This window comes from Stomoxys calcitrans, chromosome 5, assembly GCF_963082655.1.
Source record: "Stomoxys calcitrans chromosome 5, idStoCalc2.1, whole genome shotgun sequence".
Taxonomy (NCBI): domain Eukaryota; kingdom Metazoa; phylum Arthropoda; class Insecta; order Diptera; family Muscidae; genus Stomoxys; species Stomoxys calcitrans.
The window spans coordinates 17,878,898-17,891,513 of NC_081556.1; the positions used below are offsets into that span (position 1 = coordinate 17,878,898).

The following is a 12,616-nucleotide window of genomic DNA, read 5'->3' on the forward strand; positions in this document are numbered from 1 at the left end:
AATAACCCACTGTTTCAAATTTCAGCGAAATCGGGTAATAAATAAAGCTTTAATGGGCATCAGACCCTTTATCGGGAGATTGGTCTATGGCAGCTATTTCTAAATACAATCCGATCTGAGCCATATTTATGTCAGATGACAGGAAGCCTTAAATTACTCACTGTTTCAAATTTCAGCGAAACCGGATAAAAAATAAAGCATTTATGGGTATTAGACCCTTTATCGGGAGATCGGTCTATATGGCAGCTATATCCAAATATAGTCTGATCTAAACCGTATTTAGGTCAGGTGTCAGAAGGCTTAAGATAACTCACTGCTTAAAATTTCAGCGAACTCGGGTAATAAACTAAGTTTTTATGGGCATCAGACCCTTTATCGGGAGATCGGTCTATATGTCAGCTATATCTAAATATAGTCCGATCTGAACCATATTTGGGTCAGATGTCGGGAAGCCTTAAACTACTCACTGTTTCAAATTTCAGCAAAATTGGATAAAAAATAAAATCGGATATGGGCATTAGCCCCTTTATCGGAAAATCGGTCCATTAGCAGTTATATCCAAATATGGTCCGATTTGGCCCGTTCAAAAACTTAACCAGCGTGCATCAAAAAGACATATCTGTGCCAAATTTCAGTTCAATATCTCAATTTTTGAAAGCTGTAGAGTGATTATAACTGACGGACGGACAGACGGACCGACACACGGACATCGTTAAATAGTCTTAGAATTTGACGACGATCCGAAATATATATACTTTGTGGGGTCGAAAATTAGTATTTCGATGTGTTGCAAACGGAATGACTAAATGAATATACCCCCTATCCTACGGTGGCGGGTGTAAAAAACATTATTTTCAAATAGTTATTATGTTTGTTGAAGTCATATGTGCTGAGGTGATGAATATCACAAATAATATAATTTTCAAATATTTATCATAATTTGTATACCCCACACCACCACTGTGGTACAGGGCAGTGAACGAAGCCTAGTCGATGTCAGCCGGTAGCATGATAACGCCGACTAATTTTGCTTCAGCCACGTCGCTGCATTTCCATCGGCTAGAGCGGCTTAACTTGAGCCTCCGATTTCAGCAAAAAAAAAAAGATCCGCTAGGCCGAAATTATAATTTTAAAATCATCACATTTTCCCACTAGTCCCTTCTTCTTTTTTTAATATTTTTCGTCCAACAAGATTGAACAATAAATCATTAAAAAGTGTAATGCTTCAAGCGCACAACTAGTCGTCAGACTAATTATTGAGAAAGAGACGGATAAACCAGAGGGATGCACCGTTTGTCCCCAGCCTTTAAGTAAAGGTGGTGTTTGCGAATCGGATTCATACAGCGACGTTGTCAATGAAACAGTCATCGCAGCCGAATCGAGAGAACCGAATCAGCAGAAGTGAGCGATGGTAGCAAGCCCATCGCTCACGAGCAGACCGAGAAAGGGATCCGGGGCACGACGAAGGAGACAGAAGAGTATGTACCGACAGCGCAATCGGGCGAAATTGCAGGATGCTGGAAGGGATAAAACTGATATTCCAAACACTTCTACGTAAGCTGTAAAAAGTATCAGATCTCCAGAAGTAGTGTTATGCTGCTCAAATACTGAAGAAGAAAAAGAGCTCCCCGCTTTAAAGTACTCTGGGAAAACCAAGCCAGCCATCCCGCAATAAAGACACCAGACAGTGTCCCGCGGAGTTAGACAAAGTCGGAACAGGAACGAAGGAAGCTCTTCGCAGTTGTCCCACTCTGGGGTAAGAGGGCGGCTCCTTACCAAGCACGGCCCTTGTGTCTTCATGTAGGAATGTGACTTCCAAACCGAGGCCAAAGCCATCACGGAAGGGGAAGAAGCTGAGAATGGTAAGAAGCCGCCCTCTACGCCAGAGTGGCAAGGAAGCCGTCATCAATGGCGGCTGTGCATTCGGTAGGATTCCACCAGATCATCGGTCCCCCAAGTGGAGGATCTGGTTACAGAACGGATTTTCGAACATACGTGGAACTCTGTAAAGAGTCCACCTATACAAGTAATGAGCTGCGAGTATAGAGGGGACTGTAATGTATTGATATTGTCAAACAGCTCGTCGTAGGTATCCACGCTCCCTGGGAGGGCGCAAAGCTCGACCAGGTGAGAAAGATAAACATTCCCCAGCACACAAAGGCGTCGATCTTCATCAAGGGATGGAGCAGTAAATTTGAGGGAGTGGGCGACGCACATTTGCCTCTTAGTGTATTCATTGGAAAAAAATAGTAAGAGTTAACATAAAGGAACTAGAAGGCATCTTCCTTCTTCTGTTCCTGTGGTATCACAATGGTGAGTCTGATGGCAGACTGCCACTTAAACCTAACCTAACCTAACATAGAGCTCTAAAATTTTGCGCAGAGGTATATTTGAGTGTAATATAGGAAAAAAAATGAAGTGTGGAATGGTTGAAATGCCGAAGTGACCAATTCTAGGGCTAATGTTAAAAAGTGCCCGGACCTCTGAAGGTCTTGAAATTTTACACATCATGTCGATAACACCTCAGCTCTAACCATTCAAAGAGAGTTATCTCTACCCGTTCTCAAATGACAATTTTTTTACTATTTTTTCCGACTCTATGCCACAGTGCGTTGGAGCATTTCCTATGTCATTGACCGGTTATCGTGGCTAACAGACACCGACAATTTGGTGGGGACACAACACCAGGCTTGAACCAACTTAGGAGCATGGACTGAAAAACAATTAGGGATGTTATGAGTAGTCTCTCTTTCCGACCTTGTCCGTTTGTACGCCCGGCTTTCTCAACAGCTAGGCAGATTAAAAAAAAAACTCATGAATTCCAAAAAAATAATTTTAGGAATATTTTATACAAAAAGTTCATCACCCTTCCTTCCGTAAATTAATTTTTTTTACAAATAATTTCTTTGGTGCTTAAAAGTATTTTTTTTATACATATTCCATGACTTTTTAATACATGCGGCTACACATGCGCAAACACCATGCATTAATATTTACTGTGAAAAGTCAACAAAATTGTAGCCAATATTTGTTATTAGTGTTGAATTTGTAAACGATGACTATTTTATTTTTATTTACATCCATATTTATTTCTAAGCTAAGATTTTATATTTCTCTTACTCTTCTTCTATAAACGTTTACGAGAAGTCATAATTTTTTTTTCTTTGGTTTTTTTGAATAGTCAATTAAAATAAAAATTGAGGCGTAAAAACTATACGGTAATGGAAAAACGTTAAGCGGAAACAAAAAAAACCATTGGCTTTTAACAAATTTCTAACTAAGGATATGAAGAAAACACAATAACCCTCAAGATAGGTCGCAGTGGATCAGTCGTTAATATTAGCGCAAATCGTGACAACAACAGTTTGCTCAGACAACAAGTCTTCAAATATATAAGGTTCTAGTGCACCAAGAAAATAATAGGGTTTCGAGGTTTTCGAGGCTTCTTTACAGTACAAGCTAACAATAGCTCAAAAACCAGTAAGAAAAGCCAAAGTCGGGCGGTGCTGACTTTAAAGTACCCTACAACTACCCTATAAATACAAAGTGAGAGTTATAACTAATTTTGAACAAATTTTGATGGACATCGGGGGATGTGTTCAGATGGATTATTAAAATCCCCGTATCAAATTTCGAGCAAAGCAAATATGTTCAAAAAATAATAACTACGGTTGGCAAATGACAACAAATTACCCAAAATCTGATGAACATATATATGGGAGCTACATCTAAATCGCAAGATTAGTCAATAAATGCACTTGCAGTGGCTCTAGAAGTGAAAATCGCGGGATATACATAAATGGCAGCTATATCTAAATCTTAACCAATTTCTATAAATTTCACCAGTAATATTTGTAGTCATAAGAAAATCCTTCCTGCAAAATTTCGAAAGAATCGGTTAACAAATGAGCACTTTATTGCAATATTTCTCAAAATTGGACGAGCATGTACATGGGAGCTATATCTAAATCTGAACCGATTTCGGTAATGCTTTATGGATATTGTGGAAGTCATCGAGGAAAGTAAGAAAATCCTTCCTGCCAAATTTCGAGATAATCGGTTAACAAATGATCACTTTATTGCAATATTTATCAAAATCGGGCGAACATATATATGGGAGCTATATCTAAATCTAACCCGGTTTCGACCATATTTTATGGACTTTGTGGTAGTCATCGAGAAAAGCGTTGTACAAAACTTTGGGAAGATTGGCCAATAAATGCGCTTTCAGTGGTTCCAGGAATGAAAATCGGGCGATGTATATACATGACAGCTATATCTAAATCTAGACCAATTTCTATGAAATTCACGCGAAACGTCGAGAGTCAAGATAAAATCCTTCCTACCAATTTTCGAGAGAATCGGTTAACAAATGACAATTTTATCGCAGTATTACTGCAAATCGGACGAACATGTATATGGGAGCTATATCCAAATCTGAATCGATTTTTTTCCAAATTCAATAGGCTCTGTCTCTAGGCCGAAAAACAAGCTCGCACCAAATTTGAAGACGATCGGATTAAAATTCCGACCTGTAGTTTTTACACAATTAAAGACGGACAGAGAGACAGACGGACATAGCTAAATCGAATCAGAAAGTGATTCTGAGTCGATCTGTATACTTATCAAAGGGTCTATATCTCTTCCTTTTGGGTGTTACAAACAAATGCATTAAGTAAAAATACCATGTACTGGGGATGGAAAAGTCAGTACTTTAGTACTTTTTCCACTCGAATCAGAAAGTGATTCTGAGTCGATCGGTATACTTATCAATGGGTCTATATCACTTCCTTATGGGTGTTACAAACAAATGCACTAAGTTATAATACCCTGTACCAGGGATGGAAAAGTCAGTACTTTAGTACTTTTCCCACCCAAAGAGTACCGTAGTACCCCCGCAACGGATTTAGTGCTAGTAATTTCAAGCACTAAGAATTTTTCAAACAACTCGGATGTTTCAAACCATTTTTGTCTAAAGAGGTGGGTATTTCTCACGATAAAATGGGGATAATCACTTGTTAGCCGATCGAGTCAAGCCCATCCGATTTTCAAATGGGCGTTATGCAGATCGCTTGGAGATTGTAAGGGGGCAATATGCGTACATATTTAGAAACAGATGTCTCATGCACAAATCGCCTTATTTGAATTATTTAGACTATAGAAAGCTTTGGAAGCGACACGGACCACTGATACTTGGCCTACTAATTCTATATGAGATTCGTGCTCGAGTCCCATATACCATTCATTTAAGTCCCATATTGTACCGATCTATATGTCCGTTTGGGTATTTTAGGGTGGGGCGTTTCCCCAAGTTACTTACTTGACAAAATTTGAATATCTGTTTTGTGTGTTTGGGTAACTATCATGATACAATCACAAATTCGTCCAACCATCTCCGATATATCGCAAACCCTTCGTCTTCTGCTTCCATTATGGTACAAGGGCTAATTCTCCCTTATTACAGAGTGCAGTCCGTTTAAAGTTTTAGCTCAACGATGTGCCGATTTCCAATGGCGAGTCGCATATCAATACCACTTCGTAGAGATTCTGGGGTAAATATTTCACAAATATGCTAACCTCTGCGCAACGGTGGCCGCCTTCATCTTCGGTTAGGGTTATATATAAATGACACTAAAAAAGGTTTGGTCTGAGAACTAAAACTCTTACTTTACTTAAATTTCCACCACACATTGTGTACTCTGTAATCGGTAAGATACAGATATATTTTGTATACCTGAACTCCAATTATCTTGAAACCTTTATGCAACAATTAAAAGTACTCTTTCGGCCCAAAAAGTACCTTTTAGTACCATTTTCAAATTTTTAATTTTCATCCCTGCCCAGTACCAGTAGTGGTGTAGGGTATAAATAGTGTGTGTACATTTGAAAATATATAAGTACAAATACACTTGACAAAATTCTACTTTACCACTTTGAAAAATATAAGAAATCATCATACCTGTAAAGAGAAAAACGGGAAAAAATTTTAAAAATAAAATAAATTCAAATTATAAGCAAAATTTTAAAAATTTTAAACAAAGAGAATGATTCAAAAAGTTCAAAAACCATTATGAAATACTGGTACCAGTTTTGTCACATTTTAATATGAATTTCATGAAGCTCATCCAATTTCATTTGGTTTGGCGAAAATCATTGTTCATTAGTATGACCATCGAAAAATATTACATTCTTTGTCCTCATTAAATCCTACGTTAAGGTGTTCAAACAATTAACTGAAAACCATTTCCTGATTCGATTAAGCAATGCCCATCTGTCAGTGTATCCATCTGCCTGTCTGTCCGAGTTTTGTAATCAAGGTACATATCAAAGGTCACCACACAACACACCACTGGCATTCGTTGTTTCTGGCTTTGTTAGGCTCTTAATCAGTATTGAAGTATTCTCAGGCCTTCCGTTTGCAATTCTACAGTTCATAGATTGTTCATTTGTGTACATATTGATAGAACTCATAGTCAAATTCTTATAGAAGCTTCTTTGTCTCTTTTAGGTTGTTTCCACGATTTAGCGTAGTGCGAACATCTGGTATAGAAAGAATTTACCAGGTCTTAAGCCCCATTAAACAGGCACAATTATCTCGTTGACTATAGATTTTAAGCTCTTAAACAATACGCTCGTCAGTATTTTGTATGCTTCGAGAAGGCGATGTATTCCTCTATGTGCCAATTAACATATTGACTTGTTTTGTTTCTTATGTTTGGGATAAAGTCCGCTAAGATTTCTATCAACGGGTATACGTTCTTCTGAAAAGCATGCACCCATGTGTCTTGCATTTGGTCTTAAATAGTTCAGCTGACAACCCATCGGATACCGCTGCTTTGTTGATTTACAATCGGGTTACTGCTACACTGTATTTATATCCTCCACCATAGGATGGGGGTATACTAATTTCCTCATTCCGTTCGAAATATTGATCTGAGACCCAACAAAATATATATATTCTTGATCGTCTTGAAAGTCTAAGTCGACTTAGCCATGTCTGTCAGTCTGTCCGTCTGTATGTAAAGTAACGTACTTGAAATTTCGCTCGAAAACTTCCTACTAGTGAAGGTCGGCTGGAATTGTTAATGCCACATCGCTTCCGATTTGGATATAGCTCCCATATAAACCGATCTCTCCGATTTGACTTCTTGAGCCCCAGGAAGCATCAATTTTCATCCGATTTGGCTGAAATTTTGCACATTGTGTTCTGTTACGATTTCTAACAACTGTGCCAAGTACACTCGCTCCCATATAAACCGAACTCCAAATATGACTTCTTGAGCCCTAACAAGACGCAATTTTTGTCCGATTTGGCTGAAATTTTGCACGTAGAGTTCCGTTACGACTTCCAACAAGTGTGTTATGTACGGTCCAAATCTCTCTAAACCATATAAAACGATCTCCAGATTAGACTTCTTGAGCACTTACTAGCCGCAATTTATGTCCGATTGGGCTGAAATTTTGCATGCAGTGTTCTGTTATGACTTTCAATTACTCTGTCTAGTACGGTCCAAATCGGTTAATAACTTGATACAGCCCACTAATAAACCGATCTCCCGATTTGATTTCTTGAACCCTTACAAGCCACAATTTTTATCCCATTTTGACTGAAATTGAACTTATAGTGTTTTGCGATCAGTCATCTCGATCATCCTTGTTCGGTTCTTAGAACATTTAATTTTTGTTGAAGTTGTACAAACTAAATTTATTTTGTATAAATTTTTTGCAGAATCCTTAGTAGTGGGTTCCCAAGGTTCGACCCGGCCGAACTTAGCACACTTTTACTTGTTTGTTTTATGTTTTTAGTTTTAAGAGCGCACAACAAGCCGATTATTGGCTTAAGTGTATGTCCATAACGGAATGGGGCAGATTAAAATCCGTACCCTCTTTTCAACCTTACCTAACCTAAGGTTCCAATAATCGGGAATGCGTTCTTGTAGACCCCTTTGCACAGATGAGCTTATGTATACGCCTCATTAGCAGGTTGCCACCGCATTTAAATAGCGCAGCTGTTAACTCCATATCTATCGCTTTTTTGCTGTTCTAATCCAAACAATTGTGTCCAGGATATAGTTTAGCTGGTAACTCATCGTCTCCTACTGCTCTGCAACCAGTTTACAGCTATGCTGACATTTGTGTCCAGAATATAATTTACTGAGTATTTGTTCTTAAAACCAAGTTGAATGGGTGGACTGACATCTCATCAGCGTTTCATATCCGGTCATTAACCGGCAACTCATCGGCTTCTGTTGCCTTATTGTACTTTAGCTGCGTTACTGCTACTAAGACTAAGCATCCAAGACAAAATTCGTTGCACCTGGAAAGAATCCAATCGGGTAAACGCTGCTGCGTTTACCTAACTAGCATTCACCTCTTGTCTAAAATAGTTTAGCTGGTAACCCATCGGCCCCTGGTGCCTTTTTATTATTCAGCCACTTAACTGCTAGGTTGATATTTGTGTTTAGTACTCAGTTCTTTCTTCTAGCCTGATTGCGCAGACAAGCTGATGAAAACGCCTCATCAGCATGTCACCTCCAGTCTTAAATACTTTAGCAGGTAACCCATCTGCCTTTGCTACCAAGTTCTTATTCATCATCAAAGTTACTGATACGCTTACCTTATTCTGACCAGATGGTATACATTCTATACTTTGCCGTCATTATCAGATACAAACAGCTGGGAAATTTTTAATTTCAATTTCCTAAGGTCAATATATAAATTTGTTTCCATACTATTTCCTTATTTGTCTCAGCAGAACGATGTCCTTTTACCAAAGCCATGGGTATATGTACTTGTTTAATTCCTTGGTATAATTTTCTGCTTTCAAACTTACGTCTATCCATTTTTCTCTTTTCCTGCGGAATAGACGTTTCTACTCTCTCCTTTCTATCGGTACCACTCCTTCTCCTGGCATGTTGCTGCTGACTGCAGAGCTGCTACGTGTGCCCCATTCTTGTCGTTAGCAGCATTTGAAGGCTCCTGGTCGTGCCATGGATTTTATGGGGGAGGCTTTTGCTACCCTAGATGCACATAAGTGTTTCATAATGGTAAACAGTAGCTCAATTTCATATCATATGATATATTCCTTGGGCCAGATCCCGTATATATACCACAAATGATCAAACTGTAAATTGTATGGCGGCTAACGGGAGACCCGGAGAACACTTTAGTACTGATGAAGTCCCTTACCAAACTAGAGACCTAACTAATGATGCGTTGTCTTTGATCGCTCTGCCTGTACGTCGGACAGATTTTTTTCTGTAACCAAAAAAACCTTCCATCCTGAGGATAATCATTCTAATGATCAATGATAACTATATACTCTCCTCCGTATACCAATGATGCCTTGTCTGTGATCGATCCGCCTGTCTGTCTAGCAATTTCTTTTCTGTAATCAGTGAAAGCTTTCTATTTGGTTATATTTATTCTAAAGATCATAAACCCGACACAATTGTATGATTTTTTGATGCTGTTTTTTTCTGATTCGATTTAAGATTGATGGTCGAACTTTTTATCTTTGGACCAACCATTTACTTGGACTACCAACAACTCCGAACGCCTACTTTTAAGGGCGATTTACATGCACTACCTATAACTTCGAACGCCTACCTTTGAGTCTCTTAAGGTGATAGCCTATCTAAGTCGGTTTCAGCAAGTATTTCTTCCATAGATTTTCTCCATTGGCCATACTTGAGAAATTGTATGAAAAAAAAAAATTGCATGGGAAAAAAATTGCATCATAAGCATTTCATGTTTTCCTTATTATAGTCCATGAGGCCAAAATCAACATGTATTCAAAGGCAAAACCTATAGTAGGTTTGTTGTTCTTTCCCTAAATTAAACGAACATTACAAAAATTTAATAACTGATTTAAATAAACTGCGCAGAAACGCCAAGGAACTCACTGGACGGACGGACTAGTCAGCCAGCCAGCCAGCATCAAGTCAACCTGCTATACAAAACTGTCAAACACTGGACAAATTCGACATTGTACCGTGTGGAAGCTGCACGCTGTACGAATTAAGGCAGCAAATAAAATCATTCTTAATTACCCCCACTAACTGAGGCCTTTCCAACTGAGAGCAAGCGAGAAGGAGAGAGAGTGAGAAAAAAAGAGAAAGAAAACATACAAAATCGCAAATGTTGAGCTATTAAATCAGCGGAATAATTTCTTTTCTTTTTTCAAGTCTTTATTATCAGCATTAAGAAGCATAGTCAGCCAGGTCTAGTAGTAGCGCAAAGCCAAAGTATAATCTATGTTCACATGGCAGGCCGCATATTCTTAGCAGTATTTTTCTCCTCATCACTCCATCATCAGCATCAACATCAAAATCGCGTCAGCATTGTTAAGCTATGACTGTTTGACAGCCTATGGCCCCGCCGCTCCTCCACCGCTCGACTATGGACTAAAGATCTCCTGAGCTCTATGGCGTTTCCTTTTCAATTGGTATCTCATCTTTGAGGTATTCGATGTGGATTAAAATATCTCTCAAGTCAGTGACCTTAATAAATATTCGTATTGTGTGTTAATCAAGTGAAATTACAGAATCAAACTGAACGTGACATAATTTACTTTGGAAAATCGCCTACCAGTGTAGGCCTGCTGTAAGTACACAACATTTGGTTTTTGGTTTCTTGAGGGAGTAAGGCGAGACGCCGGCCGCACCTTTCCGAGAAATTTGTAAGCGACATGCCACAGATGATACCATACTTGTTATATAATACCAAAAAAGCGACATACTTCACATGCATAGGTATTCATAATTTTCCTTCAAGTACTTATGATTGCTTGTCATGAAATTCACAGAGAGAGAACAGCGCCAAGGATGGGCTTAAAAGTTATGGCATATGACAGTCCAAAATGAAATTTGCAGGCTTGTTTTTTTATGTGTATGACATGAGCGCCTAACAGTAGGGAAATAAAACACGCTCATATTAAGGAATAATTTTATTTGTAACTACCCTTCCCCTAGTCATAATTTAATATCTAAATGAATGAGATGACAGGAATTTGAAGGGGTGGTTGTTTCTTTTCGGCAGGGCTTAAATTTAATCAACCAACAGGTTCTATAGAGAGTATCTTAAGCACATAACAACAAGTTGAAGCTATTAATCTTGACCGGGGCGATTAAGATATACGTAAATCATAATCAATATCCACTAATTTCAAATTAGCTTGTCTCTACACCAAAGGAGATACATTTGCCATATTTCGAGAAGATCCAATTAAGAAAACCGCTAGACAGGCAGAGAGACAAACAGACAGACGACAGACAGATGACAGACAGACGACAGCCAGACGATAGCCAGACGACAGACAGACGACAGACAGACGACAGACAGACGACAGACAAACGACAGACAGACGACAGACTGACGACAGACAGACGACAGACAGACGACAGACAGACGACAGACAGACGACAGTCAGACGACAGACAGACGACAGACAGACGACAGACAGACGACAGACAGACGACAGACAGACGACAGACAGACGACAGACAGACGACAGACAGACGACAGACAGACGACAGACAGACGACAGACAGACGACAGACAGACGACAGACAGACGACAGACAGACGACAGACAGACGACAGACAGACGACAGACAGACGACAGACAGACGACAGACAGACGACAGACAGACGACAGACAGACGACAGACAGACTATAGACCGACGACAGACAGACGACAGACAGACGACAGACAGACGACAGACAGATGATAGACAGACGACAGACAGACGACAGACAGACGACAGACAGACGACAGACAGACGACAGACAGACGACAGACAGACGACAGACAGACGACAGACAGACGACAGACAGACGACAGACAGACGACAGACAGACGACAGACAGACGACAGACAGACGACAGACAGACAACAGACAGACAACAGACAGACGACAGACAGACGACAGACAGACGACAGACAGACGACAGACAGACGACAGACAGACGACAGACAGACGACAGACAGACGACAGACTGACGACAGACAGACGACAGACAGACGACAGACAGACGACAGACAGACGACAGACAGACGACAGACAGACGACAGACAGACGACAGACAGACGACAGACAGACGATAGACAGACGACAGACAGACGACAGACAGACGACAGACAGACGACAGACAGACGACAGACAGACGACAGACAGATGACAGACAGACGACAGACAGACGACAGACAGACGACAGACAGACGACAGACAGACGACAGACAGACGACAGACAGACGACAGACAGACGACAGACAGACGACAGACAGACGACAGACAGACGACAGACAGACGACAGACAGACGACAGACAGACGACAGACAGACGACAGACAGACGACAGACAGACGACAGACAGACGACAGACAGACTACAGACAGACGACAGACAGACAGACGACAGACAGACGACAGACAGACAGACGACAGACAGACGACAGACAGACAACAGACAGACGGAATGGCAAAATTAGAATCCTAAGATGATGGGTGCATGATCTAATAATAAAGTAATGCAATGCTAAACTACGCCATGGAAACTTCGTTTTTGAATATTAAAAAGACATGGTACAACAAGGAGTGTCGAAATGGTACTGAA

The 12,616-nt window shown here is 39.9% G+C and overlaps 3 protein-coding genes across 6 annotated transcripts in view; 1 reads left to right on the plus strand and 2 right to left on the minus strand.

The window, feature by feature from the left end:
• Nucleotides 1-12,616, minus strand: part of LOC106084340 (zinc finger protein 277) — a 212,485-nt gene that overhangs the window by 16,571 nt on the left and 183,298 nt on the right. The gene's annotated exons all lie outside the window — the stretch shown is intronic.
• Nucleotides 1-12,616, minus strand: part of LOC106084342 (uncharacterized) — a 207,880-nt gene that overhangs the window by 16,571 nt on the left and 178,693 nt on the right. The window lies entirely within an intron of this gene.
• Nucleotides 10,234-12,616, plus strand: part of LOC106084339 (putative fatty acyl-CoA reductase CG8303) — a 176,231-nt gene continuing 173,848 nt past the window's right edge. The window contains exons 1-2 of the mRNA XM_059369232.1: nt 10,234-10,493; nt 10,547-10,605. The gene's annotated coding sequence lies outside the window, so the exon portion shown is untranslated. The remainder of the gene's footprint in view (nt 10,494-10,546; nt 10,606-12,616) is intronic.